Here is a 21,752-nt window from a genome sequence, read left to right as displayed (position 1 = left end):
TAATGTGCTAATATACAAAGATATTTATTTCAATTTCCTGGATAAATGATAATGATAAAAGCTATTGCTTCTGAAAAGAGTTATGGTGCTTTCATAATGGGTGTTGTTACCAAATAATTTGTTTGACAAACCATTCCATACAATTTACTTAAGAATAAATTCAGTTCTGGGAATAAATACAGATTACTTCCCATTCTTACGTTAAGGTTGTTCATTTTCCTTTCCCTTTATATCACACAGTCCTTTTAAGACTACTCATTTTTTCTGTTTAATACTGTTCTCTTTCCTTTTTCCTCTGGCCAGTGGGCTCTACATTGCAGCTTCTCACCATAATCTCATTCAATAAATTTTTGATGCATTTCAACTGAAATTTTAAGTTCATGAGAAGCAGGCATTCCACATTAGAAATAATCATCTTCCTTGGGGAAAGCCTTGCATGCAGAACATGGGTCTAATTGCACTTATTTATTTTTAAATGTTAGTTCCTTTAACTTCAACTAGATCATTTGCTTTGATCAACAAATGTTATCTCCTGTAATAAATTACCTGAACAAAACTGTAACACAGCTCAGTATCTACAGGTCACTGCAAGATCACCTGAAACTCAGAAAATACAGTTTGATGGTTGTGATATATCACACCCTGGCACCACTTGACATCTGCTTCCTCACGGCCCTTGGCATGATTACAGTCCAACTTGAGCACTATCCCAGCAGAAGCTCCCTGGGTTCGCTGGGAATTCAACTAGCAATTCTTATGGTCTTCCACAGGAGTTTTGCATGTAAAGAAATCAATAACGGGTTTAATCCTTGTAATATATATGAAGGACTCCAAATTTTTACAGATTAGATATATCAGCAGCAGTTTCGCATCTGTTTACAATAGCTCTCACCTTGCTCAGGTATTTAACTGAAACAGAGAGGTAGAAAACATCCACATGTGATGTTCAACCTGTTTTTGTCATACCTTGTCCTGCAGTGCTAGGCTGTCACACACAGGTCTCATTTCAACTTCCACCACCTCAGTACAGCCCATCCTTTAAGGCCATTCCCACCCTGAAGCAGCAGTAGGTTCTCTGATGTCATCGGGGCCACACATCTAACAAAGGTTTTGTCAGGGTCTGATTTCTTTGATAATGGATATTGCTCTAACTTTCTTCTTCTACCTCTCAATTTTCTACCTTTGAGCCCCTTCATCTGAGGTTATATATGTAATTGCATATATTGAAAATCTGAGATGTTTTACTTCAAAAATGTCTTAAATTAGCATGAGTTGTTTAGCACACCTTTACCCTAAAGGAAAACTGCAGATCTAGGCATAAGGAGAAAACGTGAGAAAATTGAGAATAACCAACCTCAGATTTGGTTAGATAGTTCATAATGCCTACAGCTGGGATGTTATTTGAATAGCCTTTTACACCATTCCTCAGTAATTATAACCACTTAGGGGTTTGAATATAATTTTCTTTAAGGGACTTATTTCATAATAGACCCAATTTGATTCATTATCTCCCCATCAGCATCAGGAGACTTGAAATCAGCCATCGTTATCTTCCATTTTAGAAATCAAGTAAAAGAAAAAAGTCAGCAATGAGGTTCTTTATGAATTGTCAAACCACGGACTTCATTAGAGCCCACTTGCTGCTCCCACAAAGGCATTCGAGCCCATGGCAAAAAGCTTTTGCTGTGCCTGATGATCAAAAACTTCATCTTCAGTGAGCTCTGATTTTATTTTAACCCTTATTTTTCTTCCCCCACAACAACCAATTGGATTTTCAAGCAAATCTTTACAGACCTTGTGACTTTCCACAATGGGAAATATATATATATATATATATATATATATATATACACACACACAAATAGGAAAACCTACAAATAAGGATATTATATTGTGACTAGCTGGCTTTGTTCTGCTGGACTCAGAGTTTAATAATGCTACATGTACACCAATGTTTCTGTCCCATAACACAATGGGAGTGTTGATATTAGGGGGAAAAACAGCTGTAACCAAAGAACACTTTTTACCTTGAAAATTAACAGGAAAAAAAAAAAAACACACATTTAAAATCCTTTTAAAAATGTATCCATTAACATTATGTGCATTTTGATCCCATGTAGTACTTCAAGGTAGTAAGTACCTTATTTCTTCAATTAACAAAGAACAATTGCAAGCTTCCAATTACATGGTTTTATTCTTTTTTTTCCTGTTTCTTCTATTACTCTCGATTATTTAGAGAAAAAACAGAAATATATCATTGTGTGCTTCACTCTAACAAGATTGAATCACTTTTTAAAAAATATTAACGAAATCAGATCATCTGGATTTCAAAATGAGAGAAACTGTGTTTAACGATCAGTTGGATTGGCAAAAATAAAAATCCCACTGACATGTCAAGCAGCACTTGGTTAGTGACGGAGGAACTAGGTCTTTAGTTCTCAATTCCTTTTCATGTTAGTAAAAATGTGATGCCATCAGTAACTTACAGATGTTCAGTATCTTGTAGGACATAAGCAGAGCATGAAGCAGTCAGAAAGATATAAATTCCTGAACTACCGAGTAGATATTAATAAACACGGAGGGCTTTTCAGAGTATGCAGACTGAATAGAAAGCAAAAGCTTATTTAATATTAAACCAGAAGCATCATCCAAAGTTTACAGGCCTGTAAACACACAGCCTCTTCCTCTCCAGGCTCATTTCCCTGGATTCTTCCCTCTTACAAAATGCTCTCAAAGTATAATATTTTTCTATGAATTTCCTTTACTTTTTCCCACTCACTGTACTCTGTACTCTCCCCAAAAGAGGAATTGAACTGCAGGACACCTCCCTTTCTAGCAGTCTTTTACAGATAAAGTTATGTGCATATTCCTACTAACTTAAATGACTTTAATTTTGTAAGGTATTGCTGTTGTGGTTGAGTCACACTGGCACAACTCTCAGAGCTACAAGGAAGAATCCATAAGCTAGCAACCCTAACCAAGTATAACAGTTGTCCTAAGACACTGGTATGCTGCAAATTCAGCACAGCAAACTCTCAGATACCACTGGAATGAAATTCAAGGGGCAGTAGAGATATGCAACTAAAGAGAGAGGTTTTTTTTCTTCTAGGTCCCATTGTTATTTACCTGTCTGTTTGACTCCCATGTCCTTCAGCACTCTGCAGCCTTTGGCATTCTGAAATTGGACTTTTACAGATACAGGAAAAAAAATCTGAAACGGTTTACAAGCCTTCCGTTTACTTTTAAAAGCAAAGCAAAACAATAAAAAAATAAAAAACTTTAAAAGGATGCCTGATACATGAAACCGGCTGAACTGGATGCCCAAGAACTGGTATTTCAAAAGGAATTTTATATGCTTCAACTGTTCCAGTTCTCCTCCTCCCCACTTAGCCAGCCTCTGCCAGCTCCCAGCTGTACACTGCAGATGGAGCCAGAGCATTTAGGGGTCAGGCTACTGTCACGAAACAGAAGGACTGGGAAGGCATTAACTCCTTGGTATAGCTTTTCAAGCAGCCTGGCAGGCCGCTTGGAGGCATTTGGAGAAAGCCAGACCTTCTCAATGACAATGCTTCACTTTGATGGAGTAAACCAAAGCACATATTTATTCAAAATGGTTCAACCTCTGCCGTAGAGATTAAGGTTTGGAATTAGTTTTGCTCCATAAAGCTAGATCAATTTTAGTAGCTGGTGCCAATTTGAAGTTGGAGCAATCAAATGTGGAAGGGCCAAAATCATAAAAGGAAACACTGTTCCCAAAATTTAAAGCTTTAAATGAGAGAGTATGCCAGCAAACACGTGCTTGGTTTTCAATTATTAATATTACATTTCAGTTTTCTGCTATAATGTGCCATTTAGAAAAACAGTTTTCTTTGAGATTTTCTTTTTATCTTCAATTTTTTTCTTAGAACTGAAAGGCGTCATCAACAGTTTGTTGGCTTGTTCTATTAATACAGGCTTCAACATGCTTGCTACCACCTCTATGGCCCAAGATAGCTTAACAGAAACTAAACTGTGCAACCTACCAGCATGCATGGCAAGAATCACCCTCAGTTCTCTAATTGATGCATACTTCTGGAAGTTGGAAACTCTGCCAAGAAGAGTGTTTTCCTTTCTGCAAATAAAATAGATGCAGTTCTCTCTTATTTTCCTCTATGTTTAAACCCTTCAAAACAAGGAAAACCGGACTTGAAATTGTCCATTTCAACCCTTGGTTACGAAACGGTAACTAAAGCTATGTCTGCATGACAGTGTAACTGGTGTAATTGATTACAGAGAATTAGTCCATATTCTAGACGATGCTAGAAAGGATTGGAGAAGGAAAAACAAGCATGAACACCCTTTGCAGGATCTACTGTCAGCCAGTTAGTATTTAAATCAGGAATAAATAAGTAAGTACCACGGGTACCTCCTGGTACCATTAACACCACTGGTACCTCCTATCCCATTAATATCAAATTGAATGAGCATAACAACTGCAGAACATATCCAAATACTTTTCAAGATCATTCCCATTTGTCCAAAACAGGCAACATGAGTCTTTCTGGACACAAGGTAGATGATGGATTTGATAGACGCAGATACTGATAATAAAAAAAAAAAAAAAAAAAAAGTTTCCGGTCAAAGCAAGTATGGGAGAATTTCCTTCCTGAATGTCTTGATTCACTGGTGGTAAAAGTAAAGTATGCTCATCAACAATGCATTTGTATATTAGTATTTGGTAGGGCTCCAGGTCTTTAGTAGGTCTTGTGAAAGCAGAGGAGGAGAATTCCCTCCCTCGCCCTGCTGGCCATGCTGCTGTTGGTGCAGCCCAGGGTATGGGTGGCTTTTGGGGCTGCCAGCGCACATTTCTGGGTCACATTCAAGTCTTTCTCCACCTGTACCCTCAAGTCCTTCTCTGTAGGGCTGGATGTCATTAATGAGAAGTTCCCTCACGTACATAGCACAGAAAGATGACATGTAGAGAACATGATAGAGGCATTCTGTGTTCCCTTGAAACATACCATTCAGGTCCTGACATTTTAAATCTTCTTATATAAGAACTGGAGACTTGGGTTTGTTTTTCTACATTCAGTTCAATACAAAAATCAAAATGTTCTTCTCAGAAAGTGTAGAAACAGTGTATTTTGATACAATTTCTCAATATTTTCTAAACCAAATGTTGACAGTCTTAATGGATATGGAATTTAATAAAAACCATCTGCACTGAAAACTGTTTTCCTTAAAAATTTCAACCTAACCATGCTAACAGACTGAGGATTCAGATTTGTGTGGAAGTTTGTGTCTAATAAACTGGGGGGTTAATTTATTGTTTTAGAAATAGAGTTGTCTCTTATAAGTAATTAAGACCATGAACAGCCTGGTCTTGCTGCGCTGACAGAAAAGGTCACTGGGCACAGCTCCCAGCAGCTCCCCTCCTGTGGGTGGAGTGGTTGCTGCCATTGCACACACAACAAGCGTGGTCACCACCTACCAATTTAAACTGTCTAAGCTAATGGTGGGGACTTTGCTCTGAATAGTCTGATGATAATTCCCAGAGTAAACTACTGGTGGATGTGGTCAGTTCGAAAAGCAGCAGTTTCAAGCAGCTGGATCTGGTAGCCTCTTTGGGCTGAATCCACAACAGGCAATCAGGCAACAACTGTCGAGTATTCTCATTAAATATTGCTAGGAGAGTCACTTTAAAAGGATATGATGCAAATACACACCTGCTTTACTTCATGTTATGTATCTATGCAAATCCAAGTGTGCCCACATGGAGTTAGTGCAAAATAGCTGATGCAGATTATAACAGAACTTACGGTGGTGCACTAACTTCTCCATGTAGAACTCACAATATTAGCAATTGTTTTGCAAATTTGTGCAAGTGATGCCAAGCTGTCAGTGTTTGCCAATTTATCGGTCTCTATTCCCTCTCTAAGCATGTCTCTGAGACTATTTGTGCAGAACATATAACTAACAGTGGTTTGGAATGGCAGATCAGTGCCCTTCCTTAAAATTGTGGTCTAAAACAGAATTATATGCAAGATCTACAAACTTGCTCCCAGTTTCTCTGGCTTTTTAAGATGTTTAAACATCTTGTGTTATCTGTTAGTGGATTTTTAAATTAGCACCTTATGATATTATTATGGAAAAATAATAACAAAACAAATACCTATGTAACTGTGATTTAAGAAGCACAAATATTTGTGCAATGTTCATGTTCAAACATTTCATGAGTTCTGAAATTACTTTAGAAAAAGCCAGTCAGACCATAACAGAACAGGCTTTGTTCCTTTAACACTTATTCTGAAATAATATACTAAATATCTTATAGATATTTTTACTCATACCATATGTATTATTTCAGGAATAGAAGCTGATGAATGTTTACACCATTACCAAGAGTAAATAAAAGGGAAATTAAGCAAAAAAAAAAAAAAAAAAAAAAAAAAAAACCTCTCATTTCCTCCAGTAAAGGTCAGTCAAAAAACTATAGCAATAACGGGAAGGAATAGGAATAAACTGTATTCCCATAGATATGTCTTTTTTTTTTTTTTTTTTTTTTTTTTGAAGTGCAGAGGCCATTGAAGACCTTTATCAATTATTTTTGTAGCTAAAATTCAAAGAACTCAGATCTTCTACTAAATAAAAAAGCAAACATCTAGAGTAATACTGTAACATGAATGTATGCTAAGCTGACACCCTGGTGTCCTTAGGATGAAAATATAACCAGTTTCTAGAAGAATATTCTTGTACTGACAATACAAGAGGAATATGCTAAAGAAGCACAAAGTGTTAACAGGGCAGGGGGAGGAGGGAAATATGACCTTAATAGGAAACCTAGAGAAAACAAATCAACAAGATGCCTTGTTTTGATAGCAGTTAGAAATATATCAATACTTCTAAACTCAGTCAACAGAAATATCGGTGCAGACACAGCTGTCTAATAGCACAATAGAAGGAAAGGCCATTTATTGGGGTACAAACAAAATACTTTTTAGAACAGACTTGTGAAGACAGAATCAATTTTTTAAAAAAAGTTCATCAAACAGGCTTTATCACCTAAGATGTAAACAAACACATAAAAATCAATAGACTTGTCTCAGATCTGAACTGAAACAGGATGCAGGTATACACGTCACCTCAAGAAAAGGGTATGCTAAGTGAATGAGAGTGCTTTTCTAGCTTTCTTTTGCTTACCTTGTCCGTGTAATATTACTTAGCTTATACTGCATATTTTTCCCATGTAGTCTGGTCTGGTAATTTTCACTGTAATAGTTGCTGGGTTGTGGGTTGTTGGGCTTTTTTGGTTGTTTTACAGCTCTTTTCTCTAGCAAACCACAATCAGACAAGCAGGGCTTCAATATACAAGCACTCTACAGGACAGAGAGTCTTGAAATCCCTTATCTGAAAAAAAAATATATATATATATCATGGTCTAAACAGAAAAGACAGAAGCTAGAAGAAAAACCATAGCAAGAAGGCTAGGAACTGAGAAATATTTAGCCTACATCTGCTACTACCCAGCTTCACGTCTCTGTTTTGTTTTGAACTTACTAAATTGATGTCCTTTTGAATAATTGTTGCTGTTGTCCTATGAGTCAAGCATTTCTAATTTGACTCAGAGATTACACAGAAACAGAAATAACTCATTTGCTCAAATTCACAAACAAAAGTCATTGGCAGCATGTGAAATTTTGAATTCCTGTCAAAGGAGTAAATAATGATTCTTGCCTCCAAACAGGAAAGTCTGGTAGCATCACATCTGTGAGAAAAAGGCACATGTCTACACACTTCTTGATACTCATATGCACGTGTACTGCTCAATCTCAGCAGTATTTGGAGGGGTGGCCTGTTGCTGTGCTTTGATGACCAGCATAGTGAAAACAAGAATCATCTCTTCTATTCTTAGGGTTCATTAAATTCAGAGTGTTCCTGTGGTCAGGTCTACACAAACATCACTTTGGCACCCAGCTAATGTGGCTGTAAAGGCCAACAGTTCTCATTCCCTCCAAATCAGGGACGTTTCATGGGCTGGAACTGTCATTTCACCTGCAGTTAACAGTACAGCAACGTGCCTCATTTTGGCTACTTTTTGCCAGAATAGGCTTGCACTTGGGAGTCAGCACACCAGGTAACCCCACAGGCATCCTGCACATCGGACTGAACAGCAAACACCTACTCTGAGTGTACACGAGCAGGGATAACAGTTCGTTCCACATCACAAGAAATAAACTTTTTATTTCATGGGAACCAATTCCAACTGCAAAGCCATGCCTGTACGTATCCTAAAATTCGCATTACTCTTAAACTAGTTTGTAAAGGTTGCTGCTTTTCTTTTAGCTAGTGTCACTCACTCCCTTTGTGCACATGAAGCAACAACCTTTTATTAGTCCTTCCACATTCCCCATCTAGCAGTAAGCTCTAATCCAAAAAAGATTGTGTTATTAGAGCTTGGCGTTTGCTGTGATTGCTCTCCTCACAACGGAAGATGCAATCAGAGGAAGAATTTATGTCCTGTAATTCAATGAATGGATGTGCTTCTCCAGTAATTTCTTTAGCAATTACTTGTGTAAAGTATGTGTTTCTGTAATTGAAATTCTACAGTGTACAGTCATTTATTAAAATATATTATTTATTATGGCATTTTTCCATCTTCATTGCATTACTTTCCTTCAGTACAATGTTTTCATGGTCACATTTTAAATTCATTTTATTGGTCTGGAGATACTGAAAGTTGCAATGCAACTTGTATGCATTCAAACAGACAAGCACAGTATAAAGTGGGGGTAAAACAAGAGGAGAGGATGTTGCAAGGCACTGACAAGTAGGTGCTTTACTTTTTACCTCTCCAAAAATTCCATCACCCACTTCCAGTAAAGCAGCCCATAACTAAACATAATTTTCTCTAACATCCCTCTTCTTTATGTAGTCATTCAGCTGTTAAGAACATGTTAGTGACCTCAGTGAGCACTCCTACCCTTCAACAAGTATTCCTAGAGGGACAGTAAAAAGACACAAAATATCTTCAGGGAAAAGCTGTAAAGGAAATCCTGAAGGAGCCATTCAATTTTTTTTCCTAGACAGAAAGCACATCACCTCTGTTAGTCATACAAACACTTTTCCTGAGCAAACAATTTAGGTAGGTATCAAAGACCTTATAATGTAGTTTCTCCAAACAGGGATGGAGAGGAAGACTAGAGATTAGGCTGCTAATCAGACTCCTGGTAGAAAAACTCAAATTTAAAAGTAAATTTATTAAGGTATAAAAATCACACACAGAAATTGATGCAAGTTCTCAACAAGCAGAATGTGATCAATCTTTTAAGGACTACTTGCAGCGACGACTGCCTGCCTGAGTGCACAAAGCATTGCACTCCCCCTGCCAGAGCACCTACAGCAAGCTGGGCAAGCACAACCCCAGAAAACAGCATGATGTGGAGCAAGGGGTGGGGGCTACTGGGATGGAAAAGCAGTGGCGTATGCAAAAGGAAGAAACGAGAAAATAGGAGACTAGTCTCTTACTTCTGTAAGGGGGGAAAAAAAAAGCCACCACTGTTTCAAAGGGGAGAAGTGATACCTCCAAGGGGCCCTGTGAAAAAAGCTGCTAGGTGCAATGGGTTGAGCCTCGCCAGCAGCAAAGCAGCCACACAGTCATTTGCTCACCCCTCCTGCAGTGGGCCTGGGGAGAGAATCAAAAGTGTTAAAGCAAGAAAACTTGTGGGTTGACATAAAGCCAGATGAATAAGTGAAGGGAAAAAAAAAAAAAAAAAAAGAAAAAAAAAAAGAAGAAAGGCAATCACCACCTCCCACCAGCAGACTGATGCCAGACCAGTCTCTAAGCAATGACTACCTTGGAAAGACCAAACCCTCCACACTTACTGCCGAGTTACACAGCACTGACTATCCTTTTGGCCAATTCAGATCAGCTGTCCTGCGTGTGTTCCCTCCGCACCTCTTGCCACCTCCTCATTTACTCTGCATGGGTAGGATGAGAAACAGTGTTTGGCAATAGCTAAAACCAGCGTGTTACCAACACTGTTTCAGTCACAAATCCAGAGCATAGCACCATACAGGTAGCTATGAAGGACTTTACTTGCCCCTGGCCAGACCCAGCACAGTAGCATCCCTCAGTGCTTCAGCCCCACCAGCCTTGCAGGGCCCTGCACTCCCACTGCCTTCCAGCACGAGAAAGGCTGAACCGGAGAGCTCTGTTTGGGGATGGAGAGCTTGATTTTACTGAGAGTAGACAACTGAGTTCTGGAATGAGTAATGTTGTGCTTGTAAAAAGAAAAGAGTACCTTCAAGGTTATGTTTTCTGCTGTTTCAGCAGTTGTAGGTCAGCTGAAAAGATTGCTAAGAGCAGCTGAAACCAGAGAGCCTTGCTAGGTTTTTGTGCAAAGTCCTGGTGACTTAGGGCTGTAACTTTGAGACATTAAGTATTTAACAGACTTCATCCATCATTCCTGCAAAACAGATTGAAGACATCTTTTAAGTAGCACTTTATCACAAATATTTCCGACTTAGGAAAATAAAGGCATATATATTTTTATGGACATTCTTATTTTTCAGTTTTATATCCCTTTGTATCAAATCCTGGCAACTGTGGAAAAGGCTTAGCTAAAGAATACTGTTTGCTGCACAGAAAGAAAACCTTCCTCACTTTCAATTGTAAATGACTTTCATAATTGCAACGGAGTCTCTCATTTTTCCTCTACTACATCCTGCCCTGTGAAAATCAATATCTCATTATCCAAGTCATAAGGTGAAGCAATTCTGGATGGGAATGCACTGTGCGTCTCTCCTCCTTGCTCGTCTGGAATGATACAAATGCAGTGAACCTCGAGTCAGTGGGAGTTTTGCCCATTGACTTAATCTACGGTTATTTAATAGCACTGTGTTTCATTCAGAGGAGGCATAAATTTAAATAACCCAAACTCTCTATAATGAAGATATCCTATTCTGCTAGCTTATGCTAAAATTATGGGGACTTTCTGCTTTTTTCCAATAACTGCTGGAATAAGTTATTGCACAGATGATTTCAAAGCAAACATTGCCCTAAGCTGTAACTTCATCATCTGAAACAAGGCTTTACTGGGGAGGTGTTTTAAAAACATGAACTCATGGTAAATCAGCAAATATCCTATGTATTTTGCTTTCTTGCTTCCTTCCAAGGCATTTTAAACTTGCTATTATCTCCTTAGGCGTAAACAGAATATCTGGCAGTGAAAGACAGAACATTTTGGTCAGTTTACTTAATGTTTTACTTTGTGAACACAGTACAAATAGAAACAGATGCAGGAAAGGAACCTGAAGGTACCCCTGCTTTCTGTTTGCATGGACTTCAATACCTTTCCCTTCGTCTCTCCACCCACAAGATAATTGCATTTAGTGCCACGATGAATTTTGTTTAGTAACAGACCTACATTCTCTCATCTTATGTCACTAAACTTGAAAAGTTAATTTCAACTTGTTGAGTCTTTTTTGGTTTTAGATGCTTGGCATGAGTTTTGCCCTGTGCCTGGATACCTTCAGGAAAGCTCGTCATCTTGATTCCTTTTGAAGCCCATGAAGAGAAACGCAGTGTTCATTGTTCAAGTTGGTTTAGATATCAGCCTTCAGATGAGATGAAAGAAAGTCTGTCCATTAATTATGAGGGGAATTGAGATGCCTGGCTTACATATACATACCTACACCTAAGGATAGCTGAGTCTCACCCAAATCTCTTTTTTTTCTCCCTCTAAAAGATGAAAAATCCATAGGAAATGCTCACCCTCCCACACCATTAGAGCACGAACTTCCCCAGTACACTTTTGTGCTCAAGTTCTGAGGCTTGGAGCTGGCTGCAGACTGCTGCCACCAGGCCAGCCAAACTCATACATTCAGCTTTTATGTCTCAGAGCTCAACTAGCAAATTGTTTCATTTTACCAAATGTTTGTTCTGGGCTTTTATCAAATCTATTTTCTTCAAAATATTTTCTGGTTTTGATCTACCACCAGTTCACAACAGGCACCTGAAGTGATGGCAAAAGCTTCTACGCTGAGACCATGGGTAAATATCAATAAAATTAATTTCCTTCAGCAGAGCATATTATCCAAATACTGCGATATGCACCTGATCACAGTTAAGATTTGATCCACTTAATTGTATCTATTTACCCCCTTGTCTGTGTGGTCCTTATGAATATTTTTAGAACAGCAATAATGAGAAGAAACAAGCTCAGAGATGACACAAAGGGAATACACAATTTCTCTTCACAATGACATTTCCAGGAGCCTTTTAACAGACATTGGATCTTCATTCTGCGTGCAATATAGGACCAAACACAATTTAGGGTAACGTCTGAAAACAACCCTGCATAACAGATATTTTTTGTACAGAATGAGGCACCCAGCAGGAGTTAAGCTTCTGAATAGAAGTTAGGCACTACTGAAAATCACTTTTTTTTTTTTTTTTTTTTGTTGAGACACCTCCATTTTCTGCCTTTCAGTCATTTTGCTGAGACAATACATACAAAAAAACAAGAGTATGACCCACAGCTGGGTTACTGTGTACAAATATACAGAAAAAAACTTATGATTCCTGTGATTCCTGCCTCACTGAAGCCTGCACTCCAAATGTAGGACAATAAAGGGAAGAACTAAATTCAACAGACAATGGGCAACACAGAAAACTAGCGTTGAAAAACTGCACCAAGAAAACAAAGCGAGAATACCACCTTCATCTAGGAAGGAAGGAGAAGCAGGAAATAAAAAAACTAACGAATAATTTTAGTTCTTTTGTTATTAAGATGATTATAAAGTTTCAAATAACCACCAAAATTCAATGGCCTATTATGACCATTTTCAGTAAGAAGAAAAAATCAGCACTAAGTGGGGAGAGAACAGGTGAATCAGCACGTTGCACCGAGCCTTTTCACCACTAAAACATCAGTGCAGCTCGACTGTATCTGTGATGCATGTCAATGAAATTTGAGGGCTCCCGTGAAATTAACTTGAACTCAATAGCCCTGCAATAGTAGTCTTCATCTTTGTGTCAGCAGATTCTTGGCCTATTGGATACTTCCTTGTAGTGTTAAAGATGATTGACAGAGGTTAGGCACAAAACAAATACTGTGCCAAAAAAAAAAAGAGCTCTCTTATTTACGCATTGTCAAACTGACATCTTTCTCGAATTTAGAATTATTTTAAAATATAGTCTTAAACAACTCATTTTTGAAAGGGCAAGGTGAAGTACTAGGACTACATTTGCTCTGCCTCTCCCACACATCTTTGTTGTTCACTTAGAACTCTTCCACGTCCATGCTTCTCAGCACTGTCTTCCTCTCCATAGTGAATCGGAGAATTAGTATTTTCAGCATGCCCATTTCAGCTTGGGAAGTAACAATATATAATTAATACAGGAAACTGAGTTATCACAGGATACGTACTCTAAATAGCTTTAGAAGATTAAACTGGTATCTGAAGAGAAAACCTCATGAAAATATTTTCTACTTCAACAACATCCATAGCACTGTTTTTGCAAGTCAAAAGATGTCATATACTAAAGCTGAAAGACAATATTAGACATGTGAGTGTTCTGAACTCTCCTGTTTGGATCACAACTATATAAAAGGCCCTGTGTATGTCCATTATATGCTAGTCTTCTTATCACAATAAACAAAGGGCATTAAAGCACCAATGTGACTAATTAATATGATTAAGCAAGTACTAATAGTACAAAGCAATTTATGCATATTGCTACCCTTAGCAGTTAGGCTCAACCAATCATTAAATAAACCAACAACTTTCTTTTGATAGTTCATTTGCTTATTCCTCAAATTCATAACAGAATGAAAAAATAGTATCTACCATTTATTGAGAATCCCTGAGAATATCTAACCATACTTGGGTCGTTTTTATGCTTTCAGGAGTTTCAAATTTCAAATGCTTGTTTTCCTAAACCTCAAATTATTATATGTGGAAACACAAGGGGATTTTAACTAAAAACACAGCAGCTTCAGCTTTTCTGAAAACTGTTCTAATTTTCTTTATATAAGGCTTTTGTGCTGCTAAATTGCTTCCCCCTGGATGGAACAGGAAGAAAGTTTAGACCAAGCAGATGGCTGGTTTGACAGTTGGTTTGAGAGTTAATCTACAAACAAAAATCAGCATCATGATGGACTACATAACTGCTGCTTGCCTACAAGCACAGTTGGTCTCGATGATCTTAAGGGTCTTTTCCAACCCAAATGATTCTGTGATTCTATGATCTAATTTGAAGACTTGTTTTGAATTCTTTCGTTAACTTGGTCTTCAAAAAGACTTCAGGAACAGAAGAGCAACTGAAATGGAAGGGATGAGTAAATCCACTAGTTACCCAAAGAGAAGAGAAATAAAAAATCAATCCAAAGGCAGAAAGGCGGATTTCCTAAAAAGGGTAAATATCCTGCAACTTACTCTTTCAGTCTCATACTGGTACCTATTGAAATTCCAGATGTGGTCCAAATTCTCTCACACCGTACTTTTCCTTCCTAGCACACGGGACATGTTCTACCCTGTGTAGCATTATGTGATACTCTGTGGTCTCCTCCGTAGTCCATTTGGATCCAGTAACCTTTTACAGCATAAAAAGAACTCAAAGAAGATGACCCTCTCCATAAATAGTGACAGTGAAATGCTCCTTTTAATGACAAAAACTATCTAAGCCTTTCCAAATTTAAACTCTCTTCATTTCAGCACAGAGCTTCTGCCTCTAATACAAAGTTCCTTCCTGTTTACTCTAGTTGGATAACCAAGTATCAGGATCACAGGATGCATGTGGTTGAATTCTTCTCAATAAGAAGAGACATCATTATCATGAGTGCAGTCAGGATAACCCAGTAGTTCTAATATCAGAGGCAAAGAATGATACTGCATTTATTCTAAACAGAATATTTGCAAAAGTTTGAGACTTCTGTTTCACTGGTGGTTGTGAGCTCTCAGCTATTGGATAACTGACACTGGATCATTTCAGAAGGGAAAAAAAAGATCTTTCACTGTAAGTGCTTTGTTCTTTCATAATATGAACTGTGTAAACTAACATGCATGTCACATCTCTTGTACCCCACTGTTCTCTGATTTGTGATATCTATCGTATAAAGTCTTTCTGAATGAAAACATGGACCGTAAGGAAATTATCTGTGTCTACATCAAATGATAGCATCCATACTTTGAATTAAAAGTAAGGTTCCAGAGACAATTAATAATGCAATAACACTTCCGTTTAAGAGTCTTTTTCCCCTCTCTGCTGCAATAAAAATAATACAGAAACATACCAGTATTTGCAGCTTATTGTTAAAGAGATATTAGTGTTTCTGCTAGCCAAAGTGTAAATTGCCAGTTATCAGGAACATGTTTATCTCCAGTGAAAGCATTCAAAATGAAGTCTACGTCCTGCACTAACAGCACGAGGACAGGCAATCAGTTGTGACAGCCCAGAAGGCCTTGCAATTTAATATAATTTTAATCACCTTCATATTTTTATGAGAGATGAGAAATGAACTGGTGCAGCACCGTATTATTAAACAAAACAACCACTTAAATCTGGCCATTTCAAGGTCCTCTAACAGCCTCAGACTATAAGCTACGGAATTGAGAAGGATTCACAATGTCTGTTATAGGGAGAAGAAAAAAGCACAAACATTCCCAGCTCTGCTTTAGTCTTCGTAGCCTATTTCTGTTTCAATAGCTATTTTAGTTATGAAAACCTCTATAGCACATAGCTGGGTACCCACAGATGCTGGCAATCGAAGGGGAAGGAGAAAGAGGTCAAAACATTTTCCTTTGTAACTGAAGGAATCCTTTTCAGGTAGATATTCATGTCAAAAAATTGAGAAGGGATGATTTCATCTGACTTTCAAGCAAAGCTGTAGCTTATGCTGCTTGTGAATTTAGGAATGAATGCCCAAGTATGTGGGGATAGATTAGAATGAAAATTAGGAATTTCCAGCGGCCAGTTTCCAGTGTCATGTTAAAAATTAAATCCAGATTTCTGTTCCAAACATTACGGAATATTAATTACTATCTGGCATTACCTACTGTATAGTAAACTAAGAAACGCTTCTAGTAACATTTTAGAACTTATTATCAAGAGCAACCACAAAAATAAACAAAATATGGTTGTCATTGCTGCCCTGTTTTATTTCTTTTGCAACCTAAACCATAATTCCAGGTCTGAATCCATTTCAGATTTAGATCTGAAATGCACAGCTTCATTTCCTCTAATAATGAATGGAAGTTACAAAGTTTTATTGCTTTCTCCTGCACATTTCTAGGTCTCAATGAGAACCAAGTTGCCTACGCCTCAACCCTTTTTATCAAGGTATTTTTGTAGTAGACCTAACATATGTTTCAATTTGCCCAATCATCTATTGCTGAGTAAATCCCAGCACTGCATGTAAATCTGAAATACAATGCTTCCATTATCATCAGTTCTTATCCTTTTTCTATTTATTGCTTTATTATTTGTAAAAAACAAACAAACAAACAAAAAACACAAACAAATAAACAAAAAAGCATTCACACAATGTAAAATTCAGGGCAAAACTCTGATTCATTCAAGTCACTGAACACTCCTCTGCTAAGATGACCAAGTAAGTGAATTTAATCAACGGGTAAAGGGTTTCCACCCAAAACATGAGCTGAACGATAAGCTCCCAGCACTGCTTACATGTTTCTGGTATCAAACCCCAGGACAATAAATATTCCATACATTTATAAGAGCGCAAGTTTTCAGACAATCCACAGCCTAATATCTTTTCTTCAGAAAATGACAGTTTCGAATTTTAAATCATGATCAAAGTTGTCCAAACTGTGGTCAATGGACCTGTACTCAGCAGTGAGGGCTGCACTTGCTAAGAGCATTGATTGCTTTAAGCTGTTTACCTTCATCTTCCACTGCTTCCAGGGGAGGAGGTGAGGATTTAACTCTATGCAATGCTTAGAATGAAAATGTGTGTGTGTTGGAGGGGAGCAATATATTATTTTCAGCTCACTCCCAGCAAATCCACACCTTTATTCGGGGCCACTGAAACACCCTAAGTGCGCCCAGTATGTCACAGTGCCCTCTGTAGGATTCATTCTCACTGCTGCAAGAACTTGAAAGGTAACAGAGCGTCAGGTAACATATTGCAGATTGCATAACGAGTGATTCATTTGCCTTCATATATGCAGAGCTATAGACTTACATGTCTATTCTGAAGAGGAAAAATAAGTGTTTGATTAACATCAATATAGGAAAAAAAAATCTGCCCTACTCACCTGTATCCAGAACATACCTGCTGGCAGCTATTACAAGAAATAGGAAATCCTGCTTATATCTCAACAATTTTAAAATCAAATCTCAAATGCCAGATTATTTCAATGCCAAAAGTATTTGATAATTACTTTACAAAAATATTACAGTTTAACAATTTTAAAACATTACAATTAACAAAGGAAACTTTTGTCAAGTGGAATTTTCCTCCTTTTGTTTCATTGAAACTGATGGGGAATAAAGCCCTACAACAGACACAGCGAGGAGCAGAATGCATTCTCAGCTAACTTCTAGCAGAATTAATGCCAATTCTTCATTCTGTGTGCCATCGCCATGAATAAATTAATAGGCTTCATAACTATGCAAATCTTTTACAGCTCATTAGCTTATTTTGAGAACACTATTAATAATAAAAAAGTATCATAAAAAATAAATAGAAATAAAATCCATTAGATACTGGTTAAAAATTTGGATACAGAGTCCAGTGGGATGTATTTTCTGCTTGGTATCTAAATTCCCATTGATGTTAACTATACTTAATATTAATAGTTCTGTGCAAGTATGGAAAAGAAACCAGGTAAACTTGAGTAGATTTAAGTACTGCTGAAAACTCTGGAAAAAATAAAAGTAAAAATCAGCAGTTGACCACCTCCAGTTGGTATCTATCTCTGACATTTAGATAGCAATTTTGTAGCCCTATCTTTCCACATTAAATTCCTGGTGAAATATTGTTTCACCAGAATGCAGTGTTTCTTTACGTAATTGGAGGTTAAAAACTGAAAAACCAAAGTGAGAGAAGAATTAGGCATTCCCATAACAAATCTTACCTTTCTTTAGTTTAGAATGACAAAAGTTGTCTCTGATAGTCATAATGGGAATATTTTGACCAAGGGATTCAAAAAAATCTCTACATCGATCATCTAATGCCCATGTCAGAAGCAATCAAAAGCACTAAGATTTATTGTCAGTCAACTACCAAGGAGGGAATGTCAAATTAACTGGAATTTACATAGCAAACGTTTTTACATAGTGAACATTTACTAACAATTTAACAATATATTCTAAGATTTCTCTTTCTGAGGTCACGTTGCAGCAGAACTTACAGAGGTAGCATGAAACTCTCCTGCTAGACCTGTGCCCAGAAAAGCACCTAATCATTTTTTTTCATCTATATATTTGGCAGAAGAATGTAGGTGGCTGTAGATGTTTAATGTGAAACAATGCCCATACAGAATGTGACATCTGCCTTTCAAATGGACTTTTTCTATTTCATAAAGACTAGTTTCTAAACTGAAAGATTAGACTTTTGACAGTAGCTCAAATCTGCTACCCTTGGCATGACACTACCTAAAACAATCCTAATGATTGACCCCACATAGGGGGTGGGATGTTATCATCTCACATCTCTTTATAAGCACAGTCTGAAAAAGCTGCTAAGTGAAAAAGCAGAATCGCCCTTCTTGTGATACACACCACTCTCACAGCACGCCTCAACCGAACGCCTAGGGACACTTCAGTATCAGACACATGCCGAGATCTGTTTGATTTGACTCACAAAATCACAGAATATCCCGAGTTGGAAGGGACCCACAAGGGTCATCGAGTACAACCCCTGGCTCCACACAGGACCACCCCAAAATCAGACCCGATGTCTGAGGGCAGTGTCCAAACGTTCCTTGACCTCTGACAGGCTCGGTGCCATGCCCACAGCCCTGGGGAGCTGTGCCAGGGCCTGACCACCCCCTGGGTGCGGAACCTTTCCCTAACCCCCAGCCTGACCCTCCCCTGTCCCAGCTCCATGCCGTTTCCTCAGGTCCTGTCGCTGTCCCCAGAGAGCAGAGCTCAGCGCCTGCCCCTCCGCTCCCCTCGTGAAGGAGCTGCAGGCCGCCATGAGGCCTCCCCTCGGCCTGCTCTGCTCAGGGCGGAGCAAACAAAAGGACCTCAGCCGCTCATACATCAGGAGAAAGCTTCCCTTAACATGCTAGCAGTGCCATGCCTGAAGCACCCCAGGACACAGTTGGCCCTTTTGGCTGCCAGGGCATGCTGTTGGCTCAGATTCAACTTGCCACTGACCAGAACCCCCAGATCCCTTTCTATGGGGCTGCTCCCCAGCATCTCATCCCCTGTACATATGTCTGCCACACCCCAGGTGCAGAATCCAGTACTTGCTAAATTTTATTACATAAATTTCACCTTCATGATGTTATCATTTTTAGACCCTACGCCTGAAGCACAGCTACATCATGCACCTCTTTTATAGGCACAGGAATTACATTTTTATGATGAGCTAAGTGATAAGAAACATTTGGAGTGATGCAGGGACACATTTCTACTTATGTACATAAACCTACGTACAACTGTTATTCCATCTAGGTATTCCAGACAAATGATGGATGGGAAAACAGGACAAGAATATAAGCACATTTTATTTGAAATGGCAAAGCCTTGGCAGGAGTTTGGGTTCTTTTAAATGAAGAAAACATTTTACTGTAATATTATTGTTGCTTCTTTGTTTTATACAATCTCTTCTGCTCATAGAAGTGACTGTATTTCCATAGAGTAAACTAAATTGGTGATCAGTGGAAAACTTAAAACCATATCAGAGTGAAACACTTTGTGTACCAGTCCGACTCAGAAATTCCAGGACTACAGCTTTCTATTAATCATCCAGCACATTTCAGACACACATAAGAAATCAGAAGGCTCCTCAGAAAGTACATCTTGGCTAAGCATAATTTATATTTTACAGAAAAATTAAAGAGACTTTCTTCCTCTTATGCTAGTGTCAAGAAACCTCTCAAATATAAAATATTAACAATTTCAAAATGAAAAAGCAACCCACACCGAATGCATGTTGGTGTGACAGCTGCCAGAATGGATAAAAGAGCTGATTTTCTCCTAAATGCCGTAAGGAGCTTCACGTACAGTTCATGCACGACAGGTTTGGGTTTTGTTGCACAATTCCATGCTTAGTTAGAGATTATCTGATCTTCAGTGGACCAGTTGTGACCCTGCTAAATCTCAGCAAAGAAATGTTCTACTTCTCGTGATCTGCAGAGGTTGCTCTCTTTCTAACTGCTGGTTAGCAGTGGTAATTTGTTGTTCTGCATGTCATGATGTGACAAGGTGGCAACAGTTACCTAGGGCACCAGTCACATTCAGAGAGACTTTTTATTGATTTTAGCATGTCTTTGACAAAATCTTACAAGGAACCATGCCCTTATATAACAACCCCACCAGACAAATCAAAATACATTTTTTTCCTCATTCTCTGCTGAATTCTACAGCAACAGAAATTACTTCTTGGATGATTTTTTAATTAAAAACGATCCTTTGGACCATTTTCATTTCAGTCTTCTTTCTAACAAATTCATCTTGTAACCCGCAAAAAATGTATATTTGCTTACTATAAAGGGAACAAGACAGGCTCGGTTGACTGTTTTTTCATTGCAAAGACTCAGCTAAGAAAACTTTCATGAGTGACTCAGTGAAATTTAAGACTATCAGACCAACACTCCAACTAAACACATTTATATTTGTTCTGCAGTCAACAATGTCACTTTGTCACAACTACATTCACCATAGGCTCTAGATAAAAGAATATCTTATGTGGTATATTTTAGCAAGTATTTGCGAAGAGCTATGTTCAAAGGCCACATGACTCAGAAAATTTGCATGGATGATTATATGCAGATGGTCACTCAGGAAGTATTTGTCCCAAAAAATAGTGCCACTAGATTGTCCTACTTTCAGATCCTTCTGTGAATGGCAGGCAATATCATATGTTTAACAGCTAGTGCTTATATGTTTCTACGAGAAAAAGTAATCTATTAGAAAGCAATTGCTTCACATTTCTGTCTAGGTCTGGAGTGAAAGGTTCATTCAGTTTCACCTCAGCTCCTCCAAACATCACACTGAATCTGAATACATTCAGATTAACACTCCATTTATGGATAATAACATGTAAACACTCTCATTTAGATCCATTTTTCATTAAAAAAAAAAAAAAAAAAAAAAAGTATTATTCACATACCAAGAATGTCACGGTGTTTAATTCAACCTATAAAATGCCTGGATCCTCTTAGAGTGAAGAATGCAGCAGGTTTTGGTCCCAGGCTTTTCTAAAGCACAGTTGTCTGATTCCAGAATTTCTCTAAGCACAATTATTCTCACTGGATTTATATTTGGGCAACCAGTAAAAGGAGATCAGGGAAATCCCAGTGGAAAGACTTCACATTTAATTCTATAAATAAACACAGCAATCCTTACCAATCACCATTTACTCATTGTTTCACTATGGCTCTAACGTATTTGATGGCATTAATTGTTAGTGCTTTTTTTTTTTTGCCTTTTTTTTTCTTTTTTTTTTTTCCCCAATGCTTTTAAAACAAATACTTCGCTAGCTCTGCATTACAGCCAGCAATATAAAAATCACATTAAGTTATATTAAATTACACTAACACAATAAAATATATTTTGCTGTCAGCCACCCATCTGG

The 21,752-nt window shown here is 38.0% G+C and overlaps 1 protein-coding gene across 1 annotated transcript in view; it reads right to left on the bottom strand.

The window, feature by feature from the left end:
• LOC101800169 (uncharacterized) overlaps positions 1-21,752 on the bottom strand; it is a 421,465-nt gene that overhangs the window by 331,922 nt on the left and 67,791 nt on the right. The window contains exon 3 of the mRNA XM_072023988.1: positions 7,180-7,386. The gene's annotated coding sequence lies outside the window, so the exon portion shown is untranslated. The remainder of the gene's footprint in view (positions 1-7,179; positions 7,387-21,752) is intronic.

Source organism: Anas platyrhynchos, chromosome 15 (genome assembly GCF_047663525.1).
Source record: "Anas platyrhynchos isolate ZD024472 breed Pekin duck chromosome 15, IASCAAS_PekinDuck_T2T, whole genome shotgun sequence".
Classification (NCBI taxonomy): Eukaryota; Metazoa; Chordata; class Aves; order Anseriformes; family Anatidae; genus Anas; species Anas platyrhynchos.
This window is presented reverse-complemented; position numbering and strand designations above follow the sequence as displayed.